The sequence below is a fragment of the Phytophthora infestans genome, genomic scaffold (genome assembly GCF_000142945.1).
Source record: "Phytophthora infestans T30-4 supercont1.4 genomic scaffold, whole genome shotgun sequence".
In the NCBI taxonomy this organism is placed as follows: Eukaryota; Oomycota; class Peronosporomycetes; order Peronosporales; family Peronosporaceae; genus Phytophthora; species Phytophthora infestans.
Window position 1 is genome coordinate 4,501,985 of NW_003303755.1, and position 21,270 is coordinate 4,523,254.

Here is a 21,270-nt window from a genome sequence, read left to right on the forward strand (position 1 = left end):
AAGAAGCAAGTCGGCGACAGTAGTTTGGTGGTGCAAAAGAAGCTCTCCCAGCTGGGTTTGAACCAGCGACCTTGAGGTTAACAGCCGCACGCTCTACCAACTGAGCTATAGGAGAAGCACGACAAGCTAACCACCGCACCGCATTGCGAAAACTGCATTCTCAACGAGTACACACGCAACCACACAAAACCGCACCGCCGTACGCTCTCTTACCAGCTAGCGCCTCGCACACACTTCGGCTAGCACCCACCCAGCCTTTGAACATGTCCAACACAATTCAAACTGACAAGAAAGTTGGACGCGCACCAGCGATAAATGAGCGCTGCCAAACGATCTACCGCGAATCTATCATGCATGCCGCATCAGCACAGGTCACTAGCACGCTCTCGAAAGCACAAAAGGGGTCCGCCAAAGCGACCCCGTCCAGGTCGCTGCTTCGAGTCTGGCAGTGGCCTTGACACTGGGCAGTGGATCTAGCGCGACCACAGTGGATGGGCTCACTGTTCCGGTGGAGCTAACAGTAGTCAAATAGCAATCGGAAAGCATAGCCATCCATCCAGTCAAAGAGAGTCAAGAGGTTCAGCACAAAACAGCACACTACCGTCAGGCGGTAGCAGCAGGCAGTAAGTGAGCTGACGAAATAAAACACTGTAGGCAGCAAAACATGGTGGCGGTGGGTGGCGAATAGCTGCGAGGTGGTGTGACAGCGATGCAGTGGTCGGAAGAGCACGTGGGAAGCGTAGACAAGCAAAAGAAGCAAGTCGGCGACAGTAGTTTGGTGGTGCAAAAGAAGATCTCCCAGCAGGGTTTGAACCAGCGACCTTGAGATTAACAGCCGCACGCTCTACCAACTGAGCTATAGGAGAAGCACGACAAGCTAACCACCGCACCGCATCGCAAAAACTGCATTCTCAACGAGTACACACGCAACCACACAAAACCGCACCGCCGTACGCCCTCTTACCAGCTAGCGCCTCGCACACACCTCGTCTAGCACCCACCCAGCCTTTGAACATGTCCAACACAATTCAAACTGACAAGAAAGTTGGACGCGCGCCAGCGATAAATGCACGCTGCCAAACGATCTACCGCGAATCTATCATGCGTGCCGCATCAGCACAGGTCACTAGCACGCTCTCGAAAGCACAAAAGGGGTCCACCAAAGCGACCCCGTCCAGGTCGCTGCTTCGAGCCTGGCAGTGGCCTTGACACTGGGCAGTGGATCTAGCGCGACCACAGTGGATGGGCTCACTGTTCCGGCGGAGCTAACAGTAGTCAAATAGCAATCGGAAAGCATAGCCATCCAGCCAGTCAAAGAGAGTCAAGAGGTTCAGCACAAAACAGCACACTACCGTCAGGCGGTAGCAGCAGGCAGTAAGTGAGCTGACGAAATAAAACACTGTAGGCAGCAAAACATGGTGGCGGTGGGTGGCGAATAGCTGCGAGGTGGTGTGACAGCGATGCAGTGGTCGGAAGAGCACGTGGGAAGCGTAGACAAGCAAAAGAAGCAAGTCGGCGACAGTAGTTTGGTGGTGCAAAAGAAGCTCTCCCAGCTGGGTTGGAACCAGCGACCTTGAGGTTAACAGCCGCACGCTCTACCAACTGAGCTATAGGAGAAGCACGACAAGCTTACCACCGCACCGCATTGCCAAAACTGCATTCTCAACGAGTACACACGCAACCACACAAAACCGCACCGCCGTACGCCCTCTTACCAGCTAGCGCCTCGCACACACCTCGTCTAGCACCCACCCAGCCTTTGAACATGTCCAACACAATTCAAACTGACAAGAAAGTTGGACGCGCGCCAGCGATAAATGAACGCTGCCAAACGATCTACCGCGAATCTATCATGCATGCCGCATCAGCACAGGTCACTAGCACGCTCTCGAAAGCACAAAAGGGGTCCACCAAAGCGACCCCGTCCAGGTCGCTGCTTCGAGTCTGGCAGTGGCCTTGACACTGGGCAGTGGATCTAGCGCGACCACAGTGGATGGGCTCACTGTTCCGGCGGAGCTAACAGTAGTCAAATAGCAATCGGAAAGTATAGCCATCCGGCCAGTGAAAGAGGGTCAAGAGGTTCAGCACAAAGCAGCACACTACCGTCAGGCGGTAGCAGCAGGCAGTAAGTGAGCTGACGAAATAAAACACTGTAGGCAGTAAAACATGGTGGCGGTGGGTGGCGAATAGCTGCGAGGTGGTGTGACAGCGATGCAGTGGTCGGAAGAGCACGTGGGAAGCGTAGACAAGCAAAAGAAGCAAGTCGGCGACAGTAGTTTGGTGGTGCAAAAGAAGCTCTCCCAGCTGGGTTTGAACCAGCGACCTTGAGGTTAACAGCCGCACGCTCTACCAACTGAGCTATAGGAGAAGCACGACAAGCTAACCACCGCACCGCATTGCCAAAACTGCATTCTCAACGAGTACACACGCAACCACACAAAACCGCACCGCCGTACGCCCTCTTACCAGCTAGCGCCTCGCACACACCTCGTCTAGCACCCACCCAGCCTTTGAACATGTCCAACACAATTCAAACTGACAAGAAAGTTGGACGCGCGCCAGCGATAAATGAACGCTGCCAAACGATCTACCGCGAATTTATCATGCATGCCGCATCAGCACAGGTCACTAGCACGCTCTCAAAAGTACAAAAGGGGTCCACCAAAGCGACCCCGTCCAGGTCGCTGCTTCGAGTCTGGCAGTGGCCTTGACACTGGGCAGTGGATCTAGCGCGACGACAGTGGATGGGCTCACTGTTCCGGCGGAGCTAACAGTAGTCAAATAGCAATCGGAAAGCATAGCCATCCAGCCAGTCAAAGAGAGTCATGAGGTTCAGCACAAAACAGCACACTACCGTCATGCGGTAGCAGCAGGCAGTAAGTGAGCTGACGAAATAAAACACGGTAGGGCAGTAAAAACATGGTGGCGGTGGGTGGCGAATAGCTGCGAGGTGGTGTGACAGCGATGCAGTGATCGGAAGAGCACGTGGGAAGCGTAGACAAGCAAAAGAAGCAAGTCGGCGACAGTAGTTTGGTGGGTGCAAAAGAAGCTCTCCCAGCTGGGGTTTGGACCCAGCGCCCCTGGAGGTTTAACACCCGCACGCTCTACCAACTGAGTTATAGGAGAAAGCACGACAAACTTATCCCCCGCCACGGCATTGCGCAAACTGCATTTTCAAGAGTACACACGCAACCACCAAAAACCGGCCCGCCGTACGCCCTCTTACCAGCTAGCGCCTCGCACACACCTCGTCTAGCACCCACCCAGCCTTTGAACATGTCCAACACAATTCAAACTGACAAGAAAGTTGGACGCGCGCCAGCGATAAATGAACGCTGCCAAACGATCTACCGCGAATTTATCATGCATGCCGCATCAGCACAGGTCACTAGCACGCTCTCGAAAGCACAAAAGGGGTCCACCAAAGCGACCCCGTCCAGGTCGCTGCTTCGAGTCTGGCAGTGGCCTTGACACTGGGCAGTGGATCTAGCGCGACGACAGTGGATGGGCTCACTGTTCCGGCGGAGCTAACAGTAGTCAAATAGCAATCGGAAAGCATAGCCATCCAGCCAGTCAAAGAGAGTCAAGAGGTTCAGCACAAAACAGCACACTACCGTCAGGCGGTAGCAGCAGGCAGTAAGTGAGCTGACGAAATAAAACACGGTAGGCAGTAAAACATGGTGGCGGTGGGTGGCGAATAGCTGCGAGGTGGTGTGACAGCGATGCAGTGGTCGGAAGAGCACGTGGGAAGCGTAGACAAGCAAAAGAAGCAAGTCGGCGACAGTAGTTTGGTGGTGCAAAAGAAGCTCTCCCAGCTGGGTTTGAACCAGCGACCTTGAGGTTAACAGCCGCACGCTCTACCAACTGAGCTATACGAGAAGCACGACAAGCTAACCACCGCACCGCATTGCCAAAACTGCATTCTCAACGAGTACACACGCAACCACACAAAACCGCACCGCCGTACGCCCTCTTACCAGCTAGCGCCTCGCACACACCTCGTCTAGCACCCACCCAGCCTTTGAACATGTCCAACACAATTCAAACTGACAAGAAAGTTGGACGCGCGCCAGCGATATATGAACGCTGCCAAACGATCTACCGCGAATTTATCATGCATGCCGCATCAGCACAGGTCACTAGCACGCTCTCAAAAGTACAAAAGGGGTCCACCAAAGCGACCCCGTCCAGGTCGCTGCTTCGAGTCTGGCAGTGGCCTTGACACTGGGCAGTGGATCTAGCGCGACGACAGTGGATGGGCTCACTGTTCCGGCGGAGCTAACAGTAGTCAAATAGCAATCGGAAAGCATAGCCATCCAGCCAGTCAAAGAGAGTCAAGAGGTTCAGCACAAAACAGCACACTACCGTCAGGCGGTAGCAGCAGGCAGTAAGTGAGCTGACGAAATAAAACACGGTAGGCAGTAAAACATGGTGGCGGTGGGTGGCGAATAGCTGCGAGGTGGTGTGACAGCGATGCAGTGGTCGGAAGAGCACGTGGGAAGCGTAGACAAGCAAAAGAAGCAAGTCGGCGACAGTAGTTTGGTGGTGCAAAAGAAGCTCTCCCAGCTGGGTTTGAACCAGCGACCTTGAGGTTAACAGCCGCACGCTCTACCAACTGAGCTATAGGAGAAGCACGACAAGCTAACCACCGCACCGCATTGCCAGAACTGCATTCTCAACGAGTACACACGCAACCACACAAAACCGCACCGCCGTACGCCCTCTTACCAGCTAGCGCCTCGCACACACCTCGTCTAGCACCCACCCAGCCTTTGAACATGTCCAACACAATTCAAACTGACAAGAAAGTTGGACGCGCGCCAGCGATAAATGAGCGCTGCCAAACGATCTACCGCGAATTTATCATGCATGCCGCATCAGCACAGGTCACTAGCACGCTCTCGAAAGCACAAAAGGGGTCCGCCAAAGCGACCCCGTCCAGGTCGCTGCTTCGAGCCTGGAAGTGGCCTTGACACTGGGCAGTGGATCTAGCGCGACCACAGTGAATGGGCTCACTCTTCCGGCGGAGCTAACAGTAGTCAAATAGCAATCAAAAAGCATAGCCATCCAGCCAGTCAAAGAGAGTTAAGAGGTTCAGCACAAAACAGCACACTACCGTCAGGCGGTAGCAGCAGGCAGTAAGTGAGCTGACGAAATAAAACACTGTAGGCAGTAAAACATGGTGGCGGTGGGTGGCGAATAGCTGCGAGGTGGTGTGACAGCGATGCAGTGGTCGGAAGAGCACGTGGGAAGCGTAGACAAGCAAAAGAAGCAAGTCGGCGACAGTAGTTTGGTGGTGCAAAAGAAGCTCTCCCAGCTGGGTTTGAGCCAGCGACTTTGAGGTTAACAGCCGCACGCTCTACCAACTGAGCTATAGGAGAAGCACGACAAGCTAACCACCGCACCGCATTGCCAAAACTGCATTCTCAACGAGTACACACGCAACCACACAAAACCGCACCGCCGTACGCCCTCTTACCAGCTAGCGCCTCGCACACACCTCGTCTAGCACCCACCCAGCCTTTGAACATGTCCAACACAATTCAAACTGACAAGAAAGTTGGACGCGCGCCAGCGATAAATGAGCGCTGCCAAACGATCTACCGCGAATTTATCATGCATGCCGCATCAGCACAGGTCACTAGCACGCTCTCAAAAGTACAAAAGGGGTCCACCAAAGCGACCCCGTCCAGGTCGCTGCTTCGAGTCTGGCAGTGGCCTTGACACTGGGCAGTGGATCTAGCGCGACGACAGTGGATGGGCTCACTGTTCCGGCGGAGCTAACAGTAGTCAAATAGCAATCGGAAAGCATAGCCATCCAGCCAGTCAAAGAGAGTCAAGAGGTTCAGCACAAAACAGCACACTACCGTCAGGCGGTAGCAGCAGGCAGTAAGTGAGCTGACGAAATAAAACACGGTAGGCAGTAAAACATGGTGGCGGTGGGTGGCGAATAGCTGCGAGGTGGTGTGACAGCGATGCAGTGGTCGGAAGAGCACGTGGGAAGCGTAGACAAGCAAAAGAAGCAAGTCGGCGACAGTAGTTTGGTGGTGCAAAAGAAGCTCTCCCAGCTGGGTTTGAACCAGCGACCTTGAGGTTAACAGCCGCACGCTCTACCAACTGAGCTATAGGAGAAGCACGACAAGCTAACCACCGCACCGCATTGCCAAAACTGCATTCTCAACGAGTACACACGCAACCACACAAAACCGCACCGCCGTACGCCCTCTTACCAGCTAGCGCCTCGCACACACCTCGTCTAGCACCCACCCAGCCTTTGAACATGTCCAACACAATTCAAACTGACAAGAAAGTTGGACGCGCGCCAGCGATAAATGAGCGCTGCCAAACGATCTACCGCGAATTTATCATGCATGCCGCATCAGCACAGGTCACTAGCACGCTCTCAAAAGTACAAAAGGGGTCCACCAAAGCGACCCCGTCCAGGTCGCTGCTTCGAGTCTGGCAGTGGCCTTGACACTGGGCAGTGGATCTAGCGCGACGACAGTGGATGGGCTCACTGTTCCGGCGGAGCTAACAGTAGTCAAATAGCAATCGGAAAGCATAGCCATCCAGCCAGTCAAAGAGAGTCAAGAGGTTCAGCACAAAACAGCACACTACCGTCAGGCGGTAGCAGCAGGCAGTAAGTGAGCTGACGAAATAAAACACGGTAGGCAGTAAAACATGGTGGCGGTGGGTGGCGAATAGCTGCGAGGTGGTGTGACAGCGATGCAGTGGTCGGAAGAGCACGTGGGAAGCGTAGACAAGCAAAAGAAGCAAGTCGGCGACAGTAGTTTGGTGGTGCAAAAGAAGCTCTCCCAGCTGGGTTTGAACCAGCGACCTTGAGGTTAACAGCCGCACGCTCTACCAACTGAGCTATAGGAGAAGCACGACAAGCTAACCACCGCACCGCATCGCAAAAACTGCATTCTCAACGAGTACACACGCAACCACACAAAACCGCACCGCCGTACGCCCTCTTACCAGCTAGCGCCTCGCACACACCTCGTCTAGCACCCACCCAGCCTTTGAACATGTCCAGCACAATTCAAACTGACAAGAAAGTTGGACGCGCGCCAGCGATAAATGACACGCTGCCAAAACGATCTACCGCGAATCTATCATGCATGCCGCATCAGCATAGGTCACTAGCACGCTCTCGAAAGCACAAAAGGGGTCCGCCAAAGCGACCCCGTCCAGGTCGCTGCTTCGAGCCTGGCAGTGGCCTTGACACTGGGCAGTGGATCTAGCGCGACCACAGTGGATGGGCTCACTGTTCCGGCGGAGCTAACAGTAGTCAAAAAACAATCGGAAAGCATAGCCATCCAGCCAGTCAAAGAGAGTCAAGAGGTTCAGCACAAAACAGCACACTACCGTCAGGCGGTAGCAGCAGGCAGTAAGTGAGCTGACGAAATAAAACACTGTAGGCAGCAAAACATGGTGGCGGTGGGTGGCGAATAGCTGCGAGGTGGTGTGACAGCGATGCAGTGGTCGGAAGAGCACGTGGGAAGCGTAGACAAGCAAAAGAAGCAAGTCGGCGACAGTAGTTTGGTGGTGCAAAAGAAGCTCTCCCAGCTGGGTTTGAACCAGCGACCTTGAGGATAACAGCCGCACGCTCTACCAACTGAGCTATAGGAGAAGCACGACAAGCTAACCACCGCACCGCATCGCGAAAACTGCATTCTCAACGAGTACACACGCAACCACACAAAACCGCACCGCCGTACGCCCTCTTACCGGCTAGCGCCTCGCACACACTTCGGCTAGCACCCACCCAGCCTTTGAACATGTCCAACACAATTCAAACTGACAAGAAAGTTGGACGCGCGCCAGCGATAAATGCACGCTGCCAAACGATCTACCGCGAATCTATCATGCATGCCGCATCAGCACAGGTCACTAGCACGCTCTAGAAAGCACAAAAGGGGTCCGCCAAAGCGACCCCGTCCAGGTCGCTGCTTCGAGCCTGGCAGTGGCCTTGACACTGGGCAGTGGATCTAGCGCGACCACAGTGGATGGGCTCACTGTTCCGGCGGAGCTAACAGTAGTCAAATAGCAATCGGAAAGTATAGCCATCCGGCCAGTGAAAGAGGGTCAAGAGGCTCAGCACAAAGCAGCACACTACCGTCAGGCGGTAGCAGCAGGCAGTAAGTGAGCTGACGAAATAGAACACTGTAGGCAGTAAAACATGGTGGCGGTGGGTGGCGAATAGCTGCGAGGTGGTGTGACAGCGATGCAGTGGTCGGAAGAGCACGTGGGAAGCGTAGACAAGCAAAAGAAGCAAGTCGGCGACAGTAGTTTGGTGGTGCAAAAGAAGCTCTCCCAGCTGGGTTTGAGCCAGCGACCTTGAGGTTAACAGCCGCACGCTCTACCAACTGAGCTATAGGAGAAGCACGACAAGCTAACCACCGCACCGCATTGCCAAAACTGCATTCTCAACGAGTACACACGCAACCACACAAAACCGCACCGCCGTACGCCCTCTTACCAGCTAGCGCCTCGCACACACTTCGGCTAGCACCCACCCAGCCTTTGAACATGTCCAACACAATTCAAACTGACAAGAAAGTTGGACGCGCGCCAGCGATAAATGAACGCTGCCAAACGATCTACCGCGAATCTATCATGCATGCCGCATTAGCACAGGTCACTAGCACGCTCTCAAAAGCACAAAAGGGGTCCGCCAAAGCGACCCCGTCCAGGTCGCTGCTTCGAGCCTGGCAGTCGCCTTGACACTGGGCAGTGGATCTAGCGCGACCACAGTGGATGGGCTCACTGTTCCGGCGGAGCTAACAGTAGTCAAATAGCAATCGGAAAGTATAGCCATCCGGCCAGTGAAAAGAGGGTCAAGAGGCTCAGCACAAAGCAGCACACTACCGTCAGGCGGTAGCAGCAGGCAGTAAGTGAGCTGACGAAATAAAACACTGTAGGCAGTAAAACATGGTGGCGGTGGGTGGCGAATAGCTGCGAGGTGGTGTGACAGCGATGCAGTGGTCGGAAGAGCACGTGGGAAGCGTAGACAAGCAAGAGAAGCAAGTCGGCGACAGTAGTTTGGTGGTGCAAAAGAAGCTCTCCCAGCTGGGTTTGAACCAGCGACCTTGAGATTAACAGCCGCACGCTCTACCAACTGAGCTATAGGAGAAGCACGACAAGCTAACCACCGCACCGCATCCCAAAAACTGCATTCTCAGCGAGTACACACGCAACCACACAAATCCGCACCGCCGTACGCCCTCTTACCAGCTAGCGCCTCGCACACACCTCGTCTAGCACTCACCCAGCCTTTGAACATGTCCAACACAATTCAAACTGACAAGAAAGTTGGACGTGCGCTAGCGATAAATGAACGCTGCCAAACGATCTACCGCGAATCTATCATGCATGCCGCATCAGCACAGGTCACTAGCACGCTCTCGAAAGCACAAAAGGGGTCCGCCAAAGCGACCCCGTCCAGGTCGCTGCTTCGAGCCTGGCAGTGGCCTTGACACTGGGCAGTGGATCTAGCGCGACCACAGTGGATGGGCTCACTGTACCGGCGGAGCTAACAGTAGTCAAATAGCAATCGGAAAGTATAGCCATCCGGCCAGTGAAAGAGGGTCAAGAGGCTCAGCACAAAGCAGCACACTACCGTCAGGCGGTAGCAGCAGGCAGTAAGTGAGCTGACGAAATAAAACACTGTAGGCAGTACAACATGGTGGCGGTGGGTGGCGAATAGCTGCGAGGTGATGTGACAGCGATGCAGTGTCGGAAGAGCACGTGGGATCGTAGACTAGCAAGAGAGCAAGTCGTCGACAGTAGTTTGGTGGTGCAAAAGAAGCTCTCCCAGCTGGGTTTGAACCAGCGACCTTGAGATTAACAGCCGCACGCTCTACCAACTGAGCTATAGGAGAAGCACGACAAGCTAACCACCGCACCGCATCCCAAAAACTTGATTCTCAGCGAGTACACACGCAACCACACAAAATCGCACCGCCGTACGCCCTCTTACCAGCTAGCGCTTCGCACCACACCTCGTCTAGCACCCACCCAGCCTTTGACCATGTCCCAACACAATTCAAACTGACAAGAAAGTTGGACGCGCGCCAGCGATAAATGAACGCTGCCAATCGATCTACCGCGAATTTATCATCCATCCCGCACCAGCACAGGTCACTAGCACGCTCTCAAAAGTACAAAAGGGGTCCACCAAAGCGACCCCGTCCAGGTCGCTGCTTCGAGTCTGGCAGTGGCCTTGACACTGGGCAGTGGATCTAGCGCGACGACAGTGGATGGGCTCACTGTTCCGGCGGAGCTAACAGTAGTCAAATAGCAATCGGAAAGCATAGCCATCCAGCCAGTCAAAGAGAGTTAAGAGGTTCAGCACAAAACAGCACACTACCGTCAGGCGGTAGCAGCAGGCAGTAAGTGAGCTGACGAAATAAAACACTGTAGGCAGTAAAACATGGTGGCGGTGGGTGGCGAATAGCTGCGAGGTGGTGTGACAGCGATGCAGTGGTCGGAAGAGCACGTGGGAAGCGTAGACAAGCAAAAGAAGCAAGTCGGCGACAGTAGTTTGGTGGTGCAAAAGAAGCTCTCCCAGCTGGGTTTGAACCAGCGACCTTGAGGTTAACAGCCGCACGCTCTACCAACTGAGCTATAGGAGAAGCACGACAAGCTAACCACCGCACCGCATTGCCAAAACTGCATTCTCAACGAGTACACACGCAACCACACAAAACCGCACCGCCGTACGCCCTCTTACCAGCTAGCGCCTCGCACACACCTCGTCTAGCACCCACCCAGCCTTTGAACATGTCCAACACAATTCAAACTGACAAGAAAGTTGGACGCGCGCCAGCGATAAATGAACGCTGCCAAACGATCTACCGCGAATTTATCATGCATGCCGCATCAGCACAGGTCACTAGCACGCTCTTGAAAGCACAAAAGGGGTCCGCCAAAGCGACCCCGTCCAGGTCGCTGCTTCGAGCCTGGCAGTGGCCTTGACACTGGGCAGTGGATCTAGCGCGACCACAGTGGATGGGCTCACTGTTCCGGCGGAGCTAACAGTAGTCAAATAGCAATCGGAAAGCATAGCCATCCAGCCAGTCAAAGAGAGTCAAGAGGCTCAGCACAAAGCAGCACACTACCGTCAGGCGGTAGCAGCAGGCAGTAAGTGAGCTGACGAAATAAAACACTGTAGGCAGCAAAACATGGTGGCGGTGGGTGGCGAATAGCTGCGAGGTGGTGTGACAGCGATGCAGTGGTCGGAAGAGCACGTGGGAAGCGTAGACAAGCAAAAGAAGCAAGTCGGCGACAGTAGTTTGGTGGTGCAAAAGAAGCTCTCCCAGCTGGGTTTGAACCAGCGACCTTGAGGTTAACAGCCGCACGCTCTACCAACTGAGCTATAGGAGAAGCACGACAAGCTAACCACCGCACCGCATTGCCAAAACTGCATTCTCAACGAGTACACACGCAACCACACAAAACCGCACCGACGTACGCCCTCTTACCAGCTAGCGCCTCGCACACACCTTGTCTAGCACCCACCCAGCCTTTGAACATGTCCAACACAATTCAAACTGACAGGAAAGTTGGACGCGCGCCAGCGATAAATGCACGCTGCCAAACGATCTACCGCGAATTTATCATGCATGCCGCATCAGCACAGGTCACTAGCACGCTCTTGAAAGCACAAAAGTGGTCCACCAAAGCGACCCCGTCCAGGTCGCTGCTTCGAGCCTGGCAGTGGCCTTGACACTGGGCAGTGGATCTAGCGCGACCACAGTGAATGGGTCCACTGTTCCGGCGGAGCTAACAGTAGTCAAATAGCAATCGGAAAGTATAGCCATCCGGCCAGTGAAAGAGGGCTAAGAGGCTCAGCACAAAGCAGCACACTACCGTCAGGCGGTAGCAGCAGGCAGTAAGTGAGCTGACGAAATAAAACACTGTAGGCAGCAAAACATGGTGGCGGTGGGTGGCGAATAGCTGCGAGGTGGTGTGACAGCGATGCAGTGGTCGGAAGAGCACGTGGGAAGCGTAGACAAGCAAAAGAAGCAAGTCGGCGACAGTAGTTTGGTGGTGCAAAAGAAGCTCTCCCAGCTGGGTTTGAACCAGCGACCTTGAGGTTAACAGCCGCACGCTCTACCAACTGAGCTATAGGAGAAGCACGACAAGCTAACCACCGCACCGCATTGCCCAAAACCGCAATTTCAACGGAGTACACACGCACCCACACAAAACCGCACCGCCGTACCGCCCTCTTACCCAGCTAGCGCCTCGCACACACTTCGTCTAGCACCCACCCAGCCTTTGAACATGTCCAACACAATTCAAACTGACAAGAAAGTTGGACGCGCGCCAGCGATAAATGAGCGCTGCCAAACGATCTACCGCGAATTTATCATGCATGCCGCATCAGCACAGGTCACTAGCACGCTCTCAAAAGTACAAAAGGGGTCCACCAAAGCGACCCCGTCCAGGTCGCTGCTTCGAGTCTGGCAGTGGCCTTGACACTGGGCGGTGGATCTAGCGCGACCACAGTGGATGGGCTCACTGTTCCGGCGGAGCTAACAGTAGTCAAATAGCAATCGGAAAGCATAGCCATCCAGCCAGTCAAAGAGAGTCAAGAGGTTCAGCACAAAACAGCACACTACCGTCAGGCGGTAGCAGCAGGCAGTAAGTGAGCTGACGAAATAAAACACGGTAGGCAGTAAAACATGGTGGCGGTGGGTGGCGAATAGCTGCGAGGTGGTGTGACAGCGATGCAGTGGTCGGAAGAGCACGTGGGAAGCGTAGACAAGCAAAAGAAGCAAGTCGGCGACAGTAGTTTGGTGGTGCAAAAGAAGCTCTCCCAGCTGGGTTTGAACCAGCGACCTTGAGGTTAACAGCCGCACGCTCTACCAACTGAGCTATAGGAGAAGCACGACAAGCTAACCACCGCACCGCATTGCGAAAACTGCGTTCTCAACGAGTACACACGCAACCACACAAAACCGCACCGCCGTACGCCCTCTTACCAGCTAGCGCGTCGCACACACTTCGGCTAGCACCCACCCAGCCTTTGAACATGTCCAACACAATTCAAACTGACAAGAAAGTTGGACGCGCGCCAGCGATAAATGAGCGCTGCCAAACGATCTACCGCGAATTTATCATGCATGCCGCATCAGCACAGGTCACTAGCACGCTCTCGAAAGCACAAAAGGGGTCCACCAAAGCGACCCCGTCCAGGTCGCTGCTTCGAGTCTGGCAGTGGCCTTGACACTGGGCAGTGGATCTAGCGCGACCACAGTGGATGGGCTCACTGTTCCGGCGGAGCTAACAGTAGTCAAATAGCAATCAAAAAGCATAGCCATCCAGCCAGTCAAAGAGAGTCAAGAGGTTTAGCACAAAACAGCACACTACCGTCAGGCGGTAGCAGCAGGCAGTAAGTGAGCTGACGAAATAAAACACGGTAGGCAGCAAAACATGGTGGCGGTGGGTGGCGAATAGCTGCGAGGTGGTGTGACAGAGATGCAGTGGTCGGAAGAGCACGTGGGAAGCGTAGACAAGCAAAAGAAGCAAGTCGGCGACAGTAGTTTGTTGGTGCAAAAGAAGCTCTCCCAGCTGGGTTTGAACCAGCGACCTTGAGGTTAACAGCCGCACGCTCTACCAACTGAGCTATAGGAGAAGCACGACAAGCTAACTACCGCACCGCATTGCCAAAACTGCATTCTCAACGAGTACACACGCAACCACACAAAACCGCACCGCCGTACGCCCTCTTACCAGCTAGCGCCTCGCACACACCTCGTCTAGCACCCACCCAGCCTTTGAACATGTCCAGCACAATTCAAACTGACAAGAAAGTTGGACGCGCGCCAGCGATAAATGAACGCTGCCAAACGATCTACCGCGAATCTATCATGCATGCCGCATCAGCACAGGTCACTAGCACGCTCTAGAAAGCACAAAAGGGGTCCGCCAAAGCGACCCCGTCCAGGTCGCTGCTTCGAGCCTGGCAGTGGCCTTGACACTGGGCAGTGGATCTAGCGCGACCACAGTGAATGGGCTCACTGTTCCGGCGGAGCTAACAGTAGTCAAATAGCAATCAAAAAGCATAGCCATCCAGCCAGTCAAAGAGAGTCAAGAGGTTCAGCACAAAACAGCACACTACCGTCAGGCGGTAGCAGCAGGCAGTAAGTGAGCTGACGAAATAAAACACTGTAGGCAGTAAAACATGGTGGCGGTGGGTGGCGAATAGCTGCGAGGTGGTGTGACAGCGATGCAGTGGTCGGAAGAGCACGTGGGAAGCGTAGACAAGCAATAGAAGCAAGTCGGCGACAGTAGTTTGGTGGTGCAAAAGAAGCTCTCCCAGCTGGGTTTGAAATAGCGACCTTGAGGTTAACAGCCGCACGCTCTACCAACTGGGCTATAGGAGAAGCACGACAAGCTAACCACCGCACCGCATTGCCAAAACTGCATTCTCAACGAGTACACACGCAACCACACAAAACCGCACCGCCGTACGCCCTCTTACCAGCTAGCGCCTCGCACACACCTCGTCTAGCACCCACCCAGCCTTTGAACATGTCCAACACAATTCAAACTGACAAGAAAGTTGGACGCGCGCCAGCGATAAATGAGCGCTGCCTAACGATCTACCGCAAATTTATCATGCATGCCGCATCAGCACAGGTCACTAGCACGCTCTCGAAAGCACAAAAGGGGTCCACCAAAGCGACCCCGTCCAGGTCGCTGCTTCGAGTCTGGCAGTGGCCTTGACACTGGGCAGTGGATCTAGCGCGACCACAGTGGATGGGCTCACTGTTCCGGCGGAGCTAACAGTAGTCAAATAGCAATCAAAAAGCATAGCCATCCAGCCAGTCAAAGAGAGTCAAGAGGTTCAGCACAAAACAGCACACTACCGTCAGGCGGTAGCAGCAGGCAGTAAGTGAGCTGACGAAATAAAACACGGTAGGCAGCAAAACATGGTGGCGGTGGGTGGCGAATAGCTGCGAGGTGGTGTGACAGCGATGCAGTGGTCGGAAGAGCACGTGGGAAGCGTAGACAAGCAAAAGAAGCAAGTCGGCGACAGTAGTTTGGTGGTGCAAAAGAAGCTCTCCCAGCTGGGTTTGAACCAGCGACCTTGAGGTTAACAGCCGCACGCTCTACCAACTGAGCTATAGGAGAAGCACGACAAGCTAACCACCGCACCGCATTGCCAAAACTGCATTCTCAACGAGTACACACGCAACCACACAAAACCGCACCGCCGTACGCCCTCTTGCCAGCTAGCGCCTCGCACACACCTCGTCTAGCACCCACCCAGCCTTTGAACATGTCCAACACAATTCAAACTGACAAGAAAGTTGGACGCGCGCCAGCGATAAATGAGCGCTGCCAAACGATCTACCGCGAATTTATCATGCATGCCGCATCAGCACAGGTCACTAGCACGCTCTCGAAAGCACAAAAGGGGTCCACCAAAGCGACCCCGTCCAGGTCGCTGCTTCGAGTCTGGCAGTGGCCTTGACACTGGGCAGTGGATCTAGCGCGACCACAGTGGATGGGCTCACTGTTCCGGCGGAGCTAACAGTAGTCAAATAGCAATCAAAAAGCATAGCCATCCAGCCAGTCAAAGAGAGTCAAGAGGTTCAGCACAAAACAGCACACTACCGTCAGGCGGTAGCAGCAGGCAGTAAGTGAGCTGACGAAATAAAACACGGTAGGCAGTAAAACATGGTGGCGGTGGGTGGCGAATAGCTGCGAGGTGGTGTGACAGCGATGCAGTGGTCGGAAGAGCACGTGGGAAGCGTAGACAAGCAAAAGAAGCGAAGTCGGCGACAGTAGTTTGGTGGTGCAAACAGCAGCTCTTCGCAGCTAGGTTTGAAACCAGCGACCTTGAGGATAACAGGCCGCCCGCTCTTACAATTGAGGTATAGGAGAAAGCACGACAAAGCTAACCACCTGCACCGCATTGTGATAACTGCGTTCTCAACGAGTACACCCGCACCCACACAAAACCGCACCCGCCGTACGCCCTCTTACCGGCTAGCGCCTCGCACACACTTCGGCTAGCACCCACCCAGCCTTTGAACATGTCCAACACAATTCAAACTGACAAGAAAGTTGGACGCGCGCCAGCGATAAATGCACTCTGCCAAACGATCTACCGCGAATCTATCATGCGTGCCGCATCAGCACAGGTCACTAGCACGCTCTCGAAAGCACAAAAGGGGTCCGCCAAAGCGACCCCGTCCAGGTCGCTGCTTCGAGTCTGGCAGTGGCCTTGACACTGGGCAGTGGATCTAGCGCGACGACAGTGGATGGGCTCACTGTTCCGGCGGAGCTAACAGTAGTCAAATAGCAATCGGAAAGCATAGCCATCCAGCCAGTCAAAGAGAGTCAAGAGGTTCAGCACAAAACAGCACACTACCGTCAGGCGGTAGCAGCAGGCAGTAAGTGAGCTGACGAAATAAAACACTGTAGGCAGCAAAACATGGTGGCGGTGGGTGGCGAATAGCTGCGAGGTGGTGTGACAGCGATGCAGTGGTCGGAAGAGCACGTGGGAAGCGTAGACAAGCAAAAGAAGCAAGTCGGCGACAGTAGTTTGGTGGTGCAAAAGAAGCTCTCCCAGCTGGGTTTGAGCCAGCGACCTTGAGGTTAACAGCCGCACGCTCTACCAACTGAGCTATAGGAGAAGCACGACAAGCTAACCACCGCACCGCATTGCCAAAACGGCATTCTCAACGAGTACACACGCAACCACACAAAACCGCACCGCCGTACGCCCTCTTACCAGCTAGCGCCTCGCACACACCTCGTCTAGCACCCACCCAGCCTTTGAACATGTCCAACACAATTCAAACTGACAAGAAAGTTGGACGCGCGCCAGCGATAAATGAGCGCTGCCAAACGATCTACCGCGAATTTATCATGCATGCCGCATCAGCACAGGTCACTAGCACGCTCTCGAAAGCACAAAAGGGGTCCACCAAAGCGACCCCGTCCAGGTCGCTGCTTCGAGTCTGGCAGTGGCCTTGACACTGGGCAGTGGATCTAGCGCGACCACAGTGGATGGGCTCACTGTTCCGGCGGAGCTAACAGTAGTCAAATAGCAATCAAAAAGCATAGCCATCCAGCCAGTCAAAGAGAGTCAAGAGGTTCAGCACAAAACAGCACACTACCGTCAGGCGGTAGCAGCAGGCAGTAAGTGAGCTGACGAAATAAAACACGGTAGGCAGTAAAACATGGTGGCGGTGGGTGGCGAATAGCTGCGAGGTGGTGTGACAGCGATGCAGTGGTCGGAAGAGCACGTGGGAAGCGTAGACAAGCAAAAGAAGCAAGTCGGCGACAGTAGTTTGGTGGTGCAAAAGAAGCTCTCCCAGCTGGGTTTGAACCAGCGACCTTGAGGTTAACAGCCGCACGCTCTACCAACTGAGCTATAGGAGAAGCACGACAAGCTAACCACCGCACCGCATTGCCAAAACTGCATTCTCAACGAGTACACACGCAACCACACAAAACCGCACCGCCGTACGCCCTCTTACCAGCTAGCGCCTCGCACACACCTCGTCTAGCACCCACCCAGCCTTTGAACATGTCCAACACAATTCAAACTGACAAGAAAGTTGGACGCGCGCCAGCGATAAATGAACGCTGCCACACGATCTACCGCGAATCTATCATGCATGCCGCATCAGCACAGGTCACTAGCACGCTCTAGAAAGCACAAAAGGGGTCCGCCAAAGCGACCCCGTCCAGGTCGCTGCTTCGAGTCTGGCAGTGGCCTTGACACTGGGCAGTGGATCTAGCGCGACGACAGTGGATGGGCTCACTGTTCCGGCGGAGCTAACAGTAGTCAAATAGCAATCGGAAAGCATAGCCATCCAGCCAGTCAAAGAGAGTCAAGAGGTTCAGCACAAAACAGCACACTACCGTCAGGCGGTAGCAGCAGGCAGTAAGTGAGCTGACGAAATAAAACACGGTAGGCAGTAAAACATGGTGGCGGTGGGTGGCGAATAGCTGCGAGGTGGTGTGACAGCGATGCAGTGGTCGGAATAGCACGTGGGAAGCGTAGACAAGCAAAAGAAGCAAGTCGGCGACAGTAGTTTGGTGTGGCAAAAGAAGCTCTCCCAGCTGGGTTGGAACCAGCGACCTTGAGGTTAACAGCCGCACGCTCTACCAACTGAGCTATAGGAGAAGCACGACAAGCTAACCACCGCACCGCATTGCCAAAACTGCATTCTCAACGAGTACACACGCAACCACACAAAACCGCACCGCCGTACGCCCTCTTACCAGCTAGCGCCTCGCACACACCTCGTCTAGCACCCACCCAGCCTTTGAACATGTCCAACACAATTCAAACTGACAAGAAAGTTGGACGCGCGCCAGCGATAAATGAACGCTGCCAAACGATCTACCGCGAATCTATCATGCATGCCGCATCAGCACAGGTCACTAGCACGCTCTAGAAAGCACAAAAGGGGTCCGCCAAAGCGACCCCGTCCAGGTCGCTGCTTCGAGCCTGGCAGTGGCCTTGACACTGGGCAGTGGATCTAGCGCGACCACAGTGAATGGGCTCACTGTTCCGGCGGAGCTAACAGTAGTCAAATAGCAATCGGAAAGCATAGCCATCCAGCCAGTCAAAGAGAGTCAAGAGGTTCAGCACAAAACAGCACACTACCGTCAGGCGGTAGCAGCAGGCAGTAAGTGAGCTGACGAAATAAAACACTGTAGGCAGCAAAACATGGTGGCGGTGGGTGGCTTATAGCTGCGAGGTGGTGTGACAGCGATGCAGTGGTCGGAAGAGCACGTGGGAAGCGTAGACAAGCAAAAGAAGCAAGTCGGCGACAGTAGTTTGGTGGTGCAAAAGAAGCTCTCCCAGCTGGGTTTGAGCCAGCGACCTTGAGGTTAACAGCCGCACGCTCTACCAACTGAGCTATAGGAGAAGCACGACAAGCTAACCACCGCACCGCATCGCAAAAACTGCATTCTCAACGAGTACACACGCAACCACACAAAACCGCACCGCCGTACGCCCTCTTACCAGCTAGCGCCTCGCACACACCTCGTCTAGCACCCACCCAGCCTTTGAACATGTCCAACACAATTCAAACTGACAAGAAAGTTGGACGCGCGCCAGGGATAAATGAACGCTGCCAAACGATCTACCGCGAATCTATCATGCATGCCGCATCAGCACAGGTCACTAGCACGCTCTTGAAAGCACAAAAGGGGTCCGCCAAAGCGACCCCGTCCAGGTCGCTGCTTCGAGTCTGGCAGTGGCCTTGACACTGGGCAGTGGATCTAGCGCGACCACAGTGGATGGGCCCACGGTTCCGGCGGAGCTAAAAGTAGTCAAATAGCAATCGGAAAGTATAGCCATCCGGCCAGTATAAGAGGGCCAAGAGGCTCAGCACAAAGCAGCACACTACCGTCAGGCGGTAGCAGCAGGCAGTAAGTGAGCTGACGAAATAAAACACTGTAGGCAGTAAAACATGGTGGCGGTGGGTGGCGAATAGCTGCGAGGTGGTGTGACAGCGATGCAGTGGTCGGAAGAGCACGTGGGAAGCGTAGACAAGCAAAAGAAGCAAGTCGGCGACAGTAGTTTGGTGGTGCAAAAGAAGCTCTCCCAGCTGGGTTTGAACCAGCGACCTTGAGGTTAACAGCCGCACGCTCTACCAACTGAGCTATAGGAGAAGCACGACAAGCTAACCATCGCACCGCATCGCGATAACTGCATTCTCAACGAGTACACACGCAACCACACAAAACCGCACCGCCGTACGCCCTCTTACCAGCTAGCGCCTCGCACACACTTCGGCTAGCACCCACCCAGCCTTTGAACATGTCCAACACAATTCAAACTGACAAGAAAGTTGGACGCGCGCCAGCGATAAATGCACGCTGCCAGACGATCTACCGCGAATCTATCATGCATGCCGCATCAGCACAGGTCACTAGCACGCTCTCGAAAGCACAAAAGGGGTCCGCCAAAGCGACCCCGACCAGGTCGCTGCTTCGAGCCTGGCAGTGGCCTTGACACTGGGCAGTGGATCTAGCGCGACCACAGTGGATGGGCTCACTGTTCCGGCGGAGCTAACAGTAGTCAAATAGCAATCGGAAAGTATAGCCATCCAGCCAGTCAAAGAGAGTCAAGAGGTTCAGCACAAAACAGCACACTACCGTCAGGCGGTAGCAGCAGGCAGTAAGTGAGCTGACGAAATAAAACACTGTAGGCAGTAAAACATGGTGGCGGTGGGTGGCGAATAGCTGCGAGGTGGTGTGACAGCGATGCAGTGGTCGGAAGAGCACGTGGGAAGCGTAGACAAGCAAAAGAAGCAAGTCGGCGACAGTAGTTTGGTGGTGCGAAAGAAGCTCTCCCAGCTGGGTTTGAACCAGCGACTTTGAGGTTAACAGCCGCACGCTCTACCAACTGAGCTATAGGAGAAGCACGACAAGCTTACCACCGCACCGCATTGCGAAAACTGCATTCTCAACGAGTACACACGCAACCACACAAATCCGCACCGCCGTACGCCCTCTTACGAGCTAGCGCCTCGCACACACCTCGTCTAGCACCCACCCAGCCTTTGAACATGTCCAACACAATTCAAACTGACAAGAAAGTTGGACGCGCGCCAGCGATAAATGAGCGCTGCCAAACGATCTACCGCGAATTTATCATGCATGCCGCATCAGCACAGGTCACTAGCACGCTCTCAAAAGTACAAAAGGGGTCCACCAAAGCGACCCCGTCCAGGTCGCTGCTTCGAGTCTGGCAGTGGCCTTGACACTGGGCAGTGGATCTAGCGCGACCACAGTGGATGGGCTCACTGTTCCGGCGGAGCTAACAGTAGTCAAATAGCAATCAAAAAGCATAGCCATCCAGCCAGTCAAAGAGAGTCAAGAGGTTCAGCACAAAACAGCACACTACCGTCAGGCGGTAGCAGCAGGCAGTAAGTGAGCTGACGAAATAAAACACGGTAGGCAGCAAACATGGGTGGCCGGTGGGTGGCGAATAGCTGCGAGGTGGTGTGACAGCGATGCAGTGGTCCGGAAGAGCACGTGGGAAGCGTAGACAAGCAAAAGAAAGCAAGTCGGCGACAGTAGTTTGGTGGTGCAAAAGAAGCTCTCCCAGCTGGGTTTGAGCCAGCGACCTTGAGGTTAACAGCCGCACGCTCTACCAACTGAGCTATAGGAGAAGCACGACAAGCTAACCACCGCACCGCATCGCAAAAACTGCATTCTCAACGAGTACACACGCAACCACACAAAACCGCACCGCCGTACGCCCTCTTACCA

General features: G+C 54.4%; 1 non-coding gene across 1 annotated transcript; it reads right to left on the bottom strand.

The window, feature by feature from the left end:
• Positions 1-3,049: 3,049 nt before the first annotated feature.
• Positions 3,050-3,126, bottom strand: PITG_25813. The gene has a single exon. It is a non-coding gene; the product is annotated as a tRNA-Asn (tRNA).
• Positions 3,127-21,270: the final 18,144 nt, after the last annotated feature.